The sequence below is a fragment of the Prunus persica genome, chromosome G1, assembly GCF_000346465.2.
Source record: "Prunus persica cultivar Lovell chromosome G1, Prunus_persica_NCBIv2, whole genome shotgun sequence".
NCBI lineage: Eukaryota > Viridiplantae > Streptophyta > Magnoliopsida > Rosales > Rosaceae > Prunus > Prunus persica.
In genome coordinates, this window is record NC_034009.1 from 21538706 (window position 1) to 21551478 (window position 12773).

Sequence of the window (12773 nt, forward strand, 5' to 3'; positions counted from 1 at the left end):
TACGAACCTGAATTGTCTGATTTCAAGCACCAATCGATATCGGATTGAGTCCAAAACTTGGGGAACATCATAATATTGTGGGAGGACTCATTTGGTGGGTTTTGAGTGAAATCCAATCTCTATAACTATACAATACAACAACCACCCCATTTATGAACGAACTTCGTACGAACCTGAATTGTCCGATTTCAAGCACCAATCGATATCGGATTGAGTCCAAAACTTGGGGAACATCATAATATTGTGGGAGGAGTCATTTGGTGGGTTTTGAGTGAAATCCAATCCCTAGAACTATACAATACACCAACCACTCCATTTCAGAACGAACTTCGTACGAACCTGAATTGTCCGATTTCAAGCACCATTCGATATCGGATTGAGTCCAAAACTTGGGGAACATCATAATATTGTGGGAGGAGTCATTTGGTGGGTTTTGAGTGAAATCCAATCGTTAGAACTATACAATACACCAACCACTCCATTTCAGAACGAACTTCGTACGAACCTGAATTGTCCGATTTCAAGCACCATTCGATATCGGATTGAGTCCAAAACTTGGGGAACATCATAATGTTGTGGGAGGAGTCATTTGGTGGGTTTTGAGTGAAATCCAATCCTTAGAACTATACAATACACCAACCACTCCATTTCAGAACGAACTTCGTACGAACCTGAATTGTCCGATTTCAAGCACCAATCGATATCGGATTGAGTCCAAAACTTGGGGAACATCATAATATTGTGGGAGGAGTCATTTGGTGGGTTTTGAGTGAAATCCAATCGTTAGAACTATACAATACACCAACCACTCCATTTTAGAACGAACTTAGTACGAACCTGAATTGTCCGATTTCAAGCACCAATCGATATCGGATTGAGTCCAAACTTGGGGAACATCATAATATTGTGGGAGGAGTCATTTGGTGGGTTTTGAGTGAAATCCAATCCCTAGAACTATACAATACACCATCACTCCATTTCAGAACGAATTCATACGAACATGATTTGTCCAATTCGTGGACCAATCATATCGGATTGAGTATGAAACTTGGGGAACATCATAACATGGTGGGAGGAGTCATTTCGTGAGTTCTGAGTGAAATCGAATATCTAAAACTATGCAATACAATCACTCCATTTCAGAACGAACTTCGTACGAAACTGAATTGTCAAATTTCGTGGACCAATCGATTTCGGCTTGAGTACAAAAGTTGGGGAACAACATAATATGGTGGGAGGAGTCATTTGGTGAGTTTTGGGTGAAATCCAATCTCTAAACCTATGAAATACACCAACCACTCCATTTCAGAACGAACTTCGTACGAACCTGAATTGTACAATTTCATGGACCAAGTGATATCGGATTAAGTCCAAAACTTGGGGAACGTCATAATATGGTGGGAGCAGTCCTTTTGTGAGTTTTGAGAGAAATCCAATCTTTAAAACTATGCAATACACCAACCACTCCATTTCAGAACGAACTTCGTACGAACTTTAATTGTGCAATTTCATGGACCAATTGATATCGGATTGAGTCCAAAACTCGGGGAACATCATAATATGGGGGCAGGAGTCATTTGGTGCCCTTTGAGAGAAATCCAATATCTAAAACAATTTAAAACACTAACCATTCCATTTCAGAACGAACTTCGTACGAACCTGAATTGTCCAATTTTAGTGACCAATCGATATTGGATTGAGTCCGAAACTTGGGGAACATGATAATATGGTGGGAGGAGTCATTTGATTGGTTTTGAGTGAAATCCAATCCATAAAACAATGCAAAACACAAACCACACCATTTCAGAATCGAACTTCGTACGAACCCTGAATTGTCCAATTTATGGACCAATAGCTATCGGATCGAGTCCAAAACTTGGGGAACATCATAATAAGGTGGGAGGAGTCACTTTGTGAGTTTTGAGTGAAACCCAATCTCTAAAATTATCCGATACCCCAACTACTCCATGTTAGAACGAAGTTCGTATGAACCCCAATTGTCCAATTTCATGGACCAATCGATATCGGATTGAGTCCAAAACGTGGGGAACATCATAATATGGTGGGAGGAGTCATTTGGTGAGTTTTTGAGTGAAATCCGATCACTAAAACTATGCAATACACCAACCACTCCATTTTGGAATAAACTTCGAACGAACCTGAATTGTCCAATTTCATGGACCAATCGATATCGGATTGAGTCCAAAACTTGGGGAAAATCATAGCGTGGTGGGAGGTGTCATTTGGTAGGTTTTGAGTGAAATCCAATCTCTAGAATTATGGAATACGCCAACCACTCCATTTCATAACAAACTTCGTACTAACATGAATTATCCAATTTCAAGGACCAATCGATATCGGATTGAGTCCAAAACTTGGGGAACATCGTAATATGGTGGGAGGAGTCGTTGGTGAGTTTTGAGTAAAATCCAATCTCTAAAACTATGCAATACACCAACCACTCCATTTCGGAATGAAGTTCGTTCGAACCTGAATTGTCCAATTTCGTGGGCCAATTTATATCGGATTGAGTCCAAAACTTCGGGAACATTGTAATATGGTCGGAGGAGTCATTTGATTTGTTTTGAGTGAAATGCAATCCATAACACTATGCAAAACACAAACTACACCATTTCAGAACGAACTTCGTACGAACCTTAATTGTCCAATTTCATGGGCCAATCGATATCGGATTGAGTCCAAAACTTGGGGAACATCATAATATGGAGGGAGGAGTGATTTCGTGAGTTTTGAGTGATATCCAATCTCTAAAACTATGCAATACACCAACCACTCCATTTCGGAATGAACTTAGTACGAACCTGAATTGTCCAATTTCATGGACCAATTGATGTTGGATTGAGTCCAAAACTTGGGGAACATCATAATATGGTGGGAGGAGTCATTTGGTGAGTTTTGAGAGAAATGCAATCTCCAAAACTATGCAGTACACGAACCACTCCATTTTAGATCGAACTTCGTACGAGCCTGAATTCTCTAATTTCATGGAACAATCGATATTGGATTGAGTCCAAAACTTGGGGAACATCAAAACATGGTGGGAGGAGTCATTTGGTTAGTTCTGAGTGAAATCCAATATCTAAAACTATGCAATACAACAATCACTCCATTTCAGAACGAACTTCGTACGAAACCGGAATTATCCAATTTCATGGAACAATCAATATCGAATTGAGTCCAAAACTTGGGGAACATCATAATATGGTGGGAGGAGTCATTTGGTGAGTTTTGAGTTAAATCCAAAATCTAAAACTACGCAAAACAGAAACCACTCCATTTCAGAACAAACTTCGAACGAACCTGAATTGTCCAATTTCATGGACCAATCGATATCGGATTGAGCCCAAATCTTGGAGAACACCATAATATGGTGGGAGGACTCGTTTGGTGAGTTTTGACTGAAATCCAATCCCTAATACTGTGCAATACACCAACCACTCCATTTCGGAATGAACTTCGTACGAACCTGAATTGTCCAATTTCATGGACCAATTGATATTGGATTGAGTTCAAAACTCAGGGAACATCATAATATGGTGGGAGGAGTCATTTGATTGGTTTTTAGTGAAATCCAATCCATAAAACTATGCAAAACACAAACCACACCATTTTAGAACGAACTTCGTACGTACCTGAATTGTCTCATGGACCAATCGATATCGGATTGAGTCCAAAACTTGGGGAACATCACAATATGGTGGGAGGAGTCATTTCGTGAGTTTTGAGTGAAATCCAATCTCCAAAACTATGCAATACACCAACCACTCCATTTCATAACGGACTTTGTATGAACCTAAATCGTCCAATTTCATGGACCAATCGATATCGTACTGAGTCCAAAATTTGGAAACATCATAATATGGGGGGAAGATTCATTTGGTTGGTTTTGAGTGAAATAAAATCTCCAAAACTATGCAATACACCGACCACTCCATTTCAGAATGAACTTTGTACGAACCTGAATTGTCAAATTTCTTGGACCAATCGACCTCAGATTGAGTCCAAAACTTGGGGAACATCATAATATGGTGGGAGGAGTCATTTGTGTGGTTTTGAGTGAAATCCAATCTCTAGAATTATGCAATACACCGACCAGTCCATTTAAGAACGAACTTCGTACAAACCAGAATTGTCAAATTTCTTGGGCCAATCGATATCAGATTGAGTTCAAAACTTGGGCAACATAATAATATGGTGGGAGGAGTCATTTGGTTGGTTTTGAGTGAAATCGAATCTCTAGTACTATGCAATACACCGACCACTCCATTTCATAACGAACTTTGTACGAACCTGAATTGCCAATTTCTTGTACCAATCAATATCGGATTGAGTCCAAAACTTGGGGAACAACATAATATGATGGGAGGAGTCATTTGGTTGGGTTTGAGTGAAATCCAATCTCTAGAACTATGCAATACACCGACGACTCCATTTCAGAACGAACTTTGTATGAACCTGAATTGTCCGATTTCTTGGACCAATCGATATTGGATTGAGTCCAATACTTGGGGAACATCATAATATGGTGGGAGGAGTCGTTTGATTGGTTTTGAGTGAAATTCAATATCTAGAACTATGCAATACACCGACCACTCCTTTTCAAAACGAACTACGTACGAACCTGAATTGTCCAATTTCTTGGACCAACCGATATCTAATTGAGTCCAAACTTGGGGAACATCATAATATGGTGGGAGGAGTCATTTGTGTGGTTTTGAGTGAAATCCAATCTCTAGAATTATGCAATACACCGACCACCCCATTTAAGAACGAACTTCGTACGAACCAGAATTGTCAAATTTCTTGGGCCAATCGATATCAGATTGAGTTCAAAACTTGGGAAACATAATAATATGGTGGGAGGAGTGATTAGGTTGTTTTTGAGTGAAATCCAATCTCTAGAACTATGCAATACACCGACTACTCCATTTCAGAACGAACTTCGAACGAACCTGAATTGTCCAATTTCTTGGACCAATCGATATCGGATTGAGTCCAAAACTTGGGGAACATCATAATATGGTGGGTGTTGCGACTATTCTTAACAACTTAAATGAGTTATTAAAAACAACAACTTTAATTCTCGCAGGTGCACGAACCGTTTATAGTATAGCTAATGTAAATACGAGGTCGATCCCACGGAGAATGGTAACTTGGTTCCAAGTTAAATTACTTACAATGCTAGAAAAACATAGAACAAAGAAATTGACTAACTAGCTAAAGGCAAGGTCGAATTCAACAATGGCTCTTACTAATTACTCAAGGTCTAGGACAGAATCCTAGTACCACACACACACTCGAAATGGGGGGCTTTGTTGTTGAAATGAAAAGAAGAAAGTGAAATGAAAGTACTCGAAAGTAAACACTGGCAGCAATCAACAAGTTGTGAAACAATGATTGAGAGGTGTTAGAGCCTTGGAATCCACCACTAGTTTTCCTATCCAAGTTATGAATGTATAGAAATTGACTCAAGCTTCATCAACAATAGATTATCGCATACAAGCCTATGGTATCTAGGTGCAGGATGCATGATTCTCCTACGGCATGTAATCGTGCATGGTATCTACACAGCACGTGATCTCTAATATGCAACCTAAGCATGGTATCTACTTAGAATAAAGCATACAAGAGTCATTAAGCTCCATGAGAATATGATAATCACACAAGTCCTAGAACAGGGTATCTGTCCTAGTCAACCTATGGTTATTAACCCCTTGAATGACTCTTAGAATTGGTGAATCTAAACCCCTTCCTAACCTGTGCTAGATGCATAAAATCCTAGTTAGCTACTCCAAGAAACATACATCAAGCACATAATAAACTGGAGATTAACAACTTGATAATAAAAGCAAGGAAATCAATTAACTATAAAATCATCCAAAACATTGAATATTTATGACTAGGGCTTCATCCTAAGCCCTAACTAAATGGACTAGTTAGACGTAACTATGAATACAGAAAATAAGAAATACATAGATAGAATAAAGAGAAGAGAAGAACTAGCTGGTGGCAACAAGGTAGTTCCCAGGACAGCTCCAAGGTCTCCCTCCTTTGCAACTAGCTCCCTTCTCTCTTGTGGTGAATCTGAATGTGTGAGTGATGGATGAAAATGAATCTGTCTCTCTTCTATCTCTGTCTTTTTTTGAATGAGTGTGCAGCTCTCCATTTATTGAGTCCAATTTCGTCCTCCCCTCTAGCTGGTGAAACACACTTCTCTTAGCTGCTCCCAATTGCCTTAGCTGCTCAATAAATGCCAACTGCTCCAGCTGCCAAAAAAAGCCAATTGCTCCTGCTGCCCAATAAATGCTTTGGTGAACTATTCTTGGTCTCTTTATGACAAGCTTGACTTTTGTTCATTTTTCTGAGTTCCCAAGGTGATTTGTCTCCCATGTGTGGCTGCTCTTATGTGTAGCACAGGGCTCTAGGGATGTAGCCACATTAAATGTGATGGCAGCCAACTATGACTTTTATCCAATTGGGCTGAACTTTGGATATGTTATAATAGACATCCATTGGAACAACTTCCATCACGGATGTCTCCTCATCCGACCTGTGTAAGTTGTTGAAATGAGGCCTGCAAGATGACAAACGAAACTGGACTGAGAAGGAGTGTGGCCCAAATTGGGTTTGTCTTTAAACTCATAGTGCTCTTATCCCAATCATCCCTTATTAAGCACGGATTGCATCAAATGTAATCTCCTGTTGTCTTAACCTACAAAACAAACAAAAAGAGGTAAGTGACTCAAAATAAAGAGAAACTAAGCAAAGTCACTAAGTAAAGAGGGCATGCGAATGTATGAAATTATGAACTTATCAATATTGGATTGAGTCCCAAAATTGGGGAACATCATAATATGGTAGGAGGAGTTATTTGGTGACTTTGGAGTGAAATCCAATCCCTAGAACTATGCAATTCACCAACCACTCCATTTCAGCACGAACTTCATACGAACTTGAATTGTCCAATTTTGTGGACCAATCGATATCGAATTGGGTCCAACACTTGGTGAACATTATAATATGGTGGGAGGAGTCATTTGCTGAGTTTTGAGTGAAATCCAATCTCAAAAACTACGCAAAACACCAACCACTCCATTTCAGAACGAACATTGTATGAACCTGAGTTGTCCAATTTCATGGACCAATCGACATCGGATTGAGTCCAAAACTTCAGGAACTCCATATCATGGTGGGAGGAGTCATTTGGTGCTTTTTGAGTAAAATCCAATCTCTAAAACTGTGCCAAACACCAACCACTCCATTTCAGAACGACCTTCACGGGAACCTGAATTGTCCAATTTCATGGACCAATCGATATCGGATTGAGTCCAAAACGTGGGGAACATCATAATATGGTGGGAGGAGTCATTTGGTGACTGTCGAGTGAAATCCAATCTCTAAAACTATGCAATACACCAACCACTCCATTTCATTTACCAATCGATATCGGATTGACTCCAAAACTTGGGGAACATAACAATATGGTGGGAGGTGTAATTTGCTGTGTTTTGAGTGAAATCTAATCTCTAAAACTATGCAAAACACCAACCACTCCATTTCAGAACGAATATCGTACGAACCAGAATAGTCCAATTTCATGGACCAATCGATATCGGATTGAGAACAAAATTTGGGAAACTTCAAAATATGGTGGGAGGAGTCATTTGGTGGGTTCTTAGTGAAATCCAATCTCTAAAACTATGCAAAACACCAACCACTCCATTTCATAATGAACTTCCTACAAACCTGAACTGTCCAATTTGATGGACCAATCGATATCGGATTGAGTCCCAAAATTGTGGAACATCATAATATGGTGGGAGGATTCATTTGGTGACTTTGGAGTGAAATCCAATCTCTAGAACTATGCCATACACCAACCACTCCATTTCAGAACGAACTTCGTACGAACCTGAATTGTCCAATTTCATTTACCAATCGATATTTGATTGAGTCCAAAACTTGGGGAACTCCAAAATATTGTGGGAGGAGTCATTTGGTGCTATTTGAGCCAAATCCAATCTCTAAAACTGTGGAAAACACCAACCACTCCATGTCGGAACGAACTTCGTGGGAACCTGAATTCTCCAATTTCATGGACCAATCGATATCGGATTGAGTCCAAAACTTGAGGAACATCATAATATAGTGGGAGGAGTCATTTGGTAGGTTATGATTGAAATCCAATCTCAAGAACTATGCAATACACCAACCACTCCATTTCATAATGAACTTCGTGCGAACCTGAATTGTCCAATTTCATGGACCAATCAATATCGGATTCAGTCCAAAACTTGGGGAACATCATAATATGGTGGGAGGAGTCATTTGTTGAGTTTTGAGTGAAATCCAATCTCTAAAACTATGCAATACACCAACGACTCCATTTCGGAACGAACTTCGTACAAACCTGAATTGTCCAATTTCATGGACCAATCGATATCAGATTGAGTCCAAAACTTGGTGAACATCATAATATGGTGGGAGGTGTCATTTGGTGGCTTTCGAGTGAAATCCAATCTCTAAAACTATGCAAAACACAAACCACTCCATTTCAGAACGAACTTCGTACGAACTTGAATTGTCTAATTTAATGAACCAATCGATATCGGATTCAATCCAAAACTTGGGGAACATCATAGTATCGTGGGAGGAGTCATTTGGTGCTCTTTGAGGGAGATCCAATATTCTAAACTATGCAAAACACAAACCACTCCATTCAGAACGAACATCGTACAAACCTGAATTGTCCAATTTCATGGACCAATCGATATCGGATAGAGTCCAAAACTTGGGGAACATCATAATATGGTGGGAGGAGTCATTCGGTTCTCTTTGAGTGAAATCCAATATCTAAAACTATGCAAAACGCAAACCACTCCATTCAGAACGAACTTCGTAAGAACCGGAATTGTCCAATTTCGTGGACCAATCGATATCGGATTGAGTCCAAAACTTGGGGAACGTCATAATATGGTGGGAGGAGTCATTTGGTGTGTTTTGAGCGAAATCCAATGTCTAGAACTATGCAATACGCCAACCACTCCATATCAGAACGAACTTCGTATGAACCTGAATTGTCCAATTTCGTGGACCAATCGATATCGGGTTCAGTCCAAAACTTGGGGATCATCATAATATGGCGGGAGGAGTCATTTGGTGTTCTTTGAGTGAAATCCAGTATCTAAAACTATGCAAAACAAAAACCACTCTATTACATAACGAACTTCGTACGAACATGAATTGTCCAATTTCATGGATCAATCGATATCGGATTGAGTCCAAAAATAAGGGAACATAATAATATGGTTGGAGGAGTCATCTGCTGCTCTTTGAGTGAAATCCAATATATAAAACTACGCAAAACACAAACCACTCTATTCAGAACGAACATCGTACGGACATGAATTTTTCAATTTCATGGACCAATCGATATCGGATTGAGTCCAAAACTTGGGGAACATCATATTATGGTGGAAGGAGTCATTAGGCGCTCTTTGAGTGAAATCCAATATCTAAATCTATGCTAAATGCAAACCACTCCATTCAGAACGAACTTTGTACGAACCTGAATTGCCAATTTCATGGACCAATCGATATCGGATTGAGTCCAAAACTTGGGGAACATCATAATATTGTGGGAGGAGTCATCTGGTGCCTTTTGAGGGAAATCCAATATCAGAAACTATGCAAAACACAAACCACTCCATTCAGAACGAACTTCGTACGAACTTGAATTGTCTAATTTCATGGACCAATCGATATCGGATTGAGTCCAAAACTCGGGGAACATCATAATATCGTGGGAGGAGTCATTTGGTCCTCTTTGAGGGAAATCCAATATCTAAAACTATGCAAAATACAAACCACTCCATTCAGAACGAACATCGTACAAACCTGAATTGTCCAATTTCATGGATCAATCGATATCGGATTGAGTCCAAAACTTGGGGAACATCATAATATGGTGGGAGGAGTCATTAGGTTCTCTTTGAGTGAAATCCAATATCTAAAACTATGCAAAACGCAAACCACTCCATGCAGAAGGAACTTCGTACGAACCTGAATTGTCCAATTTTGTGGACCAATCGATATCGGATTGAGTCCAAAACTTGGGGAACATCATAATATCGTGGGAAGAGTCATCTGGTGCCTTTTGAGGGAATTCCAATATCTAAAACTATGCAAAACACAAACCACTCCATTACAGAACGAACTTTGTACGAACCTGAATTGTCCAATTTCGTGGATTAATCGATATCGGATTGAGTCCAAAGATAGGGGAACATAATAATATGGTGGGAGGAGTCATCTGGTTTTCTTTGAGTGAAATCCAATACCTAAAAGTGCGCAAAACACAAACCACCCCACTTCAGAACGAACTTCGTACGAACCAGAATTGTCCAATTTCATGGACCAATCGATATCGGATTGAGTCCAAAACTTGGGGTACTTCGTAATATGGTTGGAGGAGGCATTTGGTGCTCTTTGAGTGAAATCCAATATCTAAAACTATGCAAAAGACAAACCACTCCATTTCAGAACGAACTTCGTATGAACCTGAATTGTCCAATTTCGTGGACTAATCGATATCAGGTTGAGTCCAAAACTTGGGGATCATCATAATATGGTGGGAGGAGTCATTTGGTGAGTTTTGAGTGAAATCCAGTATCTAAAACTATGCAAAACAAAAACCACTCCATTTCAGAACGAACTTCGTACGAACCTGAATTGTCCAATTTCATGGACCAATCGATATCAGATTGAGTCCAAAACTTGGGGAACATCATAATATGGTGGGAGGAGTCATTTGGTGAGTTTTGAGTGAAATCCAGTATCTAAAACTATGCAAAACACAAACCACTCCATTTCATAACGAACTTCGTACGAACTGGAATTGTCTAATTTCATGGACCAATCGATTTCGGATTGAGTCCAAAACTTGGGGAACATCATAATATCGTGGGAGGAGTCATTTGGTGCTCTTTGAGGGAAATCCAATATCTAAAACTATGCAAAATACAAACCACTCCATTCAGAACGAACATCGTACAAACCTGAATTGTCCAATTTCATGGATCTATCGATATCGGATTGAGTCCAAAACTTGGGGAACATCATAATATGGTGGGAGGAGTCATTAGGTTTTCTTTGAGTGAAATCCAATATCTAAAACTATGCAAAACGCAAACCACTCCATTCGGAACGAACTTCGTACGAACCTGAATTGTCCAATTTCGTGGGCCAATCGATATCGGATTGAGTCCAAAACTTGGGGAACGTCATAATATGGTGGGAGGAGTCATTTGGTGTGTTTTTAGCGAAATCCAATGTCTAGAACTATGCAATACGCTAACCACTCCATATCAGAACGAACTTCGTACGAACCTGAATTGTCCAATTTCGTGGACCAATCGATATCGGGTTGAGTCCAAAACTTGGGGATCATCATAATATGGTGGAAGGAGTCATTTGGTGCTCTTTGAGTGAAATCCAGTATCTAAAACTATGCAAAACAATAACCACTCCATTACAGAACGAACTTCGTACGAACATGAATTATCCAATTTCATGGACCAATCGATATCGGATTGAGTCCAAAAATAAGGGAACATAATAATATGGTGGGAGAAGTCATCTGGTGCTCTTTGAGTGAAAACCAATATGTAAAACTACGCAAAACACAAACCACTCCATTCAGAACGAACATCGCACGGACATGAATTGTCCAATTTCATGGACCAATCGATATCGGATTGGGTCCAAAACTTGGGGCACTTCGTAATATGGTTGGAGGAGGCATTTGGTGCTCTTTGAGTGAAATCCAATATCTAAAACTATGCAAAAGACAAACCACTCCATTTCAGAACGAACTTCGTATGAACCTGAATTGTCCAATTTCGTGGACTAATCGATATCAGGTTGAGTCCAAAACTTGGGGATCATCATAATATGGTGGGAGGAGTCATTTGGTGAGTTTTGAGTGAAATCCTGTATCTAAAACTATGCAAAACAAAAACCACTCCATTTCAGAACGAACTTCGTACGAACCTGAATTGTCCAATTTCATGGACCAATCGATATCAGATTGAGTCCAAAACTTGGGGAACATCATAATATGGTGGGAGGAGTCATTTGGTGAGTTTTGAGTGAAATCCAGTATCTAAAACTATGCAAAACACAAACCACTCCATTTCATAACGAACTTCGTACGAACTGGAATTGTCTAATTTCATGGACCAATCGATTTCAGATTGAGTCCAAAGATAGGGGAACATAATAATATGGTGGGAGGAGTCATCTGGTGCTCTTTGAGTGAAATCCAATATCTAAAACTATGCAAAACACAAACCACTCCATTCAGAACGAACTTCGTACGAACTTGAATTGTCTAATTTCATGGACCAATCGATATCGGATTGGGTCCAAAACTTGGGGCACTTCGTAATATGGTGGGAGGAGTCATTTGGTGCGCTTTGAGTGAAATCCAGTATGTAAAACTATGCAAAACACAAACCACTCCATTTCAGAATGAACTTCGTACGAACCTAAATTGTCCAATTTCATGGGCCAATCGATATCGGATTGAGTCCAAAACTTGGGGAACATTATATTATGGTGGGAGGAGTCATTTGGTGCTCTTTGAGTGAAATCCAATATCTAAAACTATGCAAAACACAAACCACTCCATTCAGAACGAACTTCGTACGAACTTGAATTGTCTAATTTCATGGACCAATCGATATCGGATC